Below are 4,155 nucleotides of genomic sequence, written 5' to 3' on the forward strand. Positions count from 1 at the left end.
CACATCGAGCGCGGTGCCCAGAAGCCACCATCGCACTCGGCTGCCTTGCTATGCCAACGTGTTACGCGTGTCGCACGGGGCGGAACCCCGATTGACGGCCGCCCTCTCGGCGGCACCCAAAGACAAGTAAGTGCGCGGTCGGCCGGGGCCTACCACCACCTTCGGTAATGATCCTTCCGCAGGTTCACCTACGGAAACCTTGTTACGACTTTTACTTCCTCTAAATGATCAAGTTTGATCGTCTTCTCGACACGCAGACGCGGCCGTTGCCAGCCGCGACGGGGCCGATCCAAGGATCTCACTAAACCATTCAATCGGTAGTAGCGACGGGCGGTGTGTACAAAGGGCAGGGTCGTAATCAACGCAAGTTGATGACTTGCGCTTACTGGGAATTCCTCGTTCAAGGGAAACAATTGCAAGTCTCTATCCCAATCACGAATGAGGTTCAATGGGTTACCCGGACCTTTCGGCCTAGGTTAGACACTCGCTGCTTCACTCAGTGTAGCGCGCGTGCGGCCCCGGACATCTAAGGGCATCACAGACCTGTTACTGCTCAATCTCGTGTGGCTAAACGCCACTAGTCCCTCTAAGAAGTTAGACGCCGACCGAGAAGGTCGCGTAACTATTTAGCGTGTCAGAGTCTCGTTCGTTATCGGAATTAACCAGACAAATCGCTCCACCAACTAAGAACGGTCATGCACCACCACCCACAGAATCAAGAAAGAGCTCTCAATCTGTCAATCCTACCTGTGTCCGGGCCGGGTGAGTTTCCCCGTGTTGAGTCAAATTAAGCCGCAGGCTCCACTCCTGGTGGTGCCCTTCCGTCAATTCCTTTAAGTTTCAGCTTTGCAACCATACTTCCCCCGGAACCCAAAGACTTTGGTTTCCCGGAAGCTGCCGGAAAGGTCGTCATGGTAACGCCTCCCGATCGCTAGTTGGCATCGTTTATAGTCAGAACTAGGACGGTATCTGATCGTCTTCGAACCTCTGACTTTCGCTCTTGATTAAAGAAAACATTCTTGGAGAATGCTTTCGCAGTAGTTCATCTTGAGCCGATCCAAGAATTTCACCTTTAACTGCAGAGTACGGACGCCCCCGTCTGTCCCTCTTAATCATTACCTCGTGCTCCGAAAACCAACAAAATAGAACCGAGGTCCTATTCCATTATTCCATGCAACACTATGCAGGCGAACAGCCTGCTTTGAACACTCTTTCAAAGTAAACTTATCGGCCACCGCCGACACTCAGTCAAGAGCACCGACGGAGAACCGAAGGTGAGGCAAACGCAACCAGTGACACGCCTTGCGACGGACCGGCGGCGCTCGCCCAAAATCCAACTACTAGCTTTTCAACCGCAACAACTTTAGCATACACTGTTGGAGCTGGAATTACCGCGGCTGCTGGCACCAGACTTGCCCTCCAATGGATACTCGTTAAGAGTTTTAGGATGTACTCATTCCAATTACTGGGCCTCGTTAGAGTCCTGTATTGTTATTTTTCGTCACTACCTCCCCGTGTCTGGAATGAATAATTTGCGCGCCTGCTGCCTTCCTTCGATGTGGTAGCCGTTTCTCAGGCTCCCTCTCCGGAATCGAACCCTGATTCCCCGTTACCCGTTATCACAAAGGTAGGCACGTAGCGTACCTTCGACAGTTGATAGGGCAGACACTTGAATGATACGTCGTCGGTGCAGAGACCGTACGATCCGCGTGGTTATTCAGAGTCATCAAACGTCACAGGACGAACCCGGTTGGTTTTGATCTGATAAAAGCGCGCCTCCCGAAGTCGGCGCTTAATGCATGTATTAGCTCTAGAATTACCACAGTTATCCACTTCGCTTACGAGACCAAATAAACCAAGACTGATTTAATGAGCCATTCGCAGTTTCGCTTTACGAGAACTCGTACTTGCACCTGCATGGCTTCTTAATCTTTGAGACAAGCATATCACTACTGGCAGGATCAACCAGATAGCTGCGACAGCTGCGCTCGGCCCTTGCTGAGCCGCCCGGCGCGTGATCGTCGCATTCGTTTAAGACCGAGGCGATCGCCTGCGGCCGTACTCGGCTTCGACAGTCGCTGGCCGCGACGTCCACGCTCTCGCTGGGCAGTGCCAGGCGGAGCGCTTTGCGTTTCGTCTTTGCTTGCCCCCTCTCGGGCTCGATCCATTCAGTTTCGCACAAACAAGAGCTCTGCCGGCCGCCTGCAGCGGTGCCTAATACCCGGGCATAACAATGCGACCGTTCTGCTAGGCCGACAAGCGCTCAAGCCAGACGCTCGATCGAGCGCCTCCTACATATTAGTCGAGACAACGGCTCGCTCATTAGCATCGCGTTTGTACTTTAACTTTTTTCGGCTCGGCTTTTCTCGACGCCGATGCCGGCGACGCAGCACTCTCTCGACCGCCAGCCACCGAGAGAAGTGTGCGCTCCATCCCGCCCCGCACCGCACGCCGCTCTTTCTTGGCTCCTTCGAGTATAATGTCTTTCGCTCTTACAAGCCTTACATGGGGTTAGGTTAGTATGCTTGCAAGTGCAGTCCCTCAACTTTTTTCGGCTCGGCTTCTTTCGACGCTGATGCCGGCAACGCAGCACTCTCTCGCCCGCCAGCCACCGAGAGAAGTGTGCGCTCCATCCCGCCCCGCACCGCACGCCGCTCTTTCTTGGCTCATTCGAGTATACTGTCTTTCGCTCTTACAATCCTTACCTAGGGTTAGGTTAGTATGCTTGCAAGTGCAGTCCCTCAACTTTTTTCGGCTCGGCTTCTTTCGACGCAGATGCCGGCGACGCAGCACTCTCTCGCCCGCCAGCCACCGAGAGAAGTGTGCGCTGCATACCGCCCCGCACCGCACGCCGCTCTTTCTTGGCTCATTCGAGTATACTGTCTTTCGCTCTTACAAGCCTTACCTAGGGTTAGGTTAGTATGCTTGCAAGTGCAGTCCCTCAACTTTTTTCGGCTCGGCTTCTTTCGACGCCGATGCCGGCGACGCAGCACTCTCTCGCCCGCCAGCCACCGAGAGAAGTGTGCGCTCCATCCCGCCCCGCACCGCACGCCGCTCTTTCTTGGCTCATTCGAGTATACTGTCTTTTGCTCTTACAATCCTTACCTAGGGTTAGGTCAGTATGCTTGCAAGTGCAGTCCCTCAACTTTTTTCGGCTCGGCTTCTTTCGACGCCGATGCCGGCGACGCAGCACTCTCTCGCCCGCCAGCCACCGAGAGAAGTGTGCGCTCCATCCCGCCCCGCACCGCACGCCGCTCTTTCTTGCCTCATTCGAGTATACTGTCTTTCGCTCTAACAAGCCTTACCTAGGGTTAGGTTAGTATGCTTGCAAGTGCAGTCCCTCAACTTTTTTCGGCTCGGCTTCTTTCGACGCCGATGCCGGCGACGCAGCACTCTCTCGCCCGCCAGCCACCGAGAGAAGTGTGCGCTCCATCCCGCCCCGCACCGCACGCCGCTCTTTCTTGGCTCATTCGAGTATACTGTCTTTCGCTCTTACAAGCCTTACCTAGGGTTAGGTTAGTATGCTTGCAAGTGCAGTCCCTCAACTTTTTTCGGCTCGGCTTCTTTCGACGCCGATGCCGGCGACGCAGCACTCTCTCGCCCGCCAGCCACGCCGCTCTTTCTTGGCTCATTCGAGTATACTGTCTTCGCTCTTACAAGCCTTACCTAGGGTTAGGTTAGTATGCTTGCAAGTGCAGTCCCTCAACTTTTTTCGGCTCGGCTTCTTTCGACGCAGATGCCGGCGACGCAGCACTCTCTCTCCCGCCAGCCACCGAGAGAAGTGTGCGCTGCATACCGCCCCGCACCGCACGCCGTTCTTTCTTGGCTCATTCGAGTATACTGTCTTTCGCTCTTACAAGCCTTACCTAGGGTTAGGTTAGTATGCTTGCACGTTTGTACTTTAACTTTTTTCGGCTCGGCTTCTTTCGACGCCGATGCCGGCGACGCAGCACTCTCTCGCCCGCCAGCCACCGAGAAAAGGGTGCGCTCCGACTGGCCCCGCACCGTACGCCGCTCTTTCTTGGCTCATTCGAGTTTACTGTCTTTCGCTCTGACATGCCTTACCTAGGGTTAGGTTAGTATGCTTGCACGTTTGTACTTTAACTTTTTTCGGCTCGGCTTCTTTCGACGCCGATGCAGGCGACGCAGCACTCT

General features: G+C 54.7%; 1 non-coding gene across 1 annotated transcript; it reads right to left on the reverse strand.

Annotated features, from left to right (window-relative positions):
* Positions 1–165: 165 nt before the first annotated feature.
* LOC144425929 (small subunit ribosomal RNA) lies at positions 166–1,972 on the reverse strand. The gene has a single exon (XR_013477735.1). It is a non-coding gene; the product is annotated as a small subunit ribosomal RNA (ribosomal RNA).
* Positions 1,973–4,155: the final 2,183 nt, after the last annotated feature.

The sequence above is a fragment of the Styela clava genome, chromosome 8 (assembly GCF_964204865.1).
Source record: "Styela clava chromosome 8, kaStyClav1.hap1.2, whole genome shotgun sequence".
NCBI lineage: Eukaryota > Metazoa > Chordata > Ascidiacea > Stolidobranchia > Styelidae > Styela > Styela clava.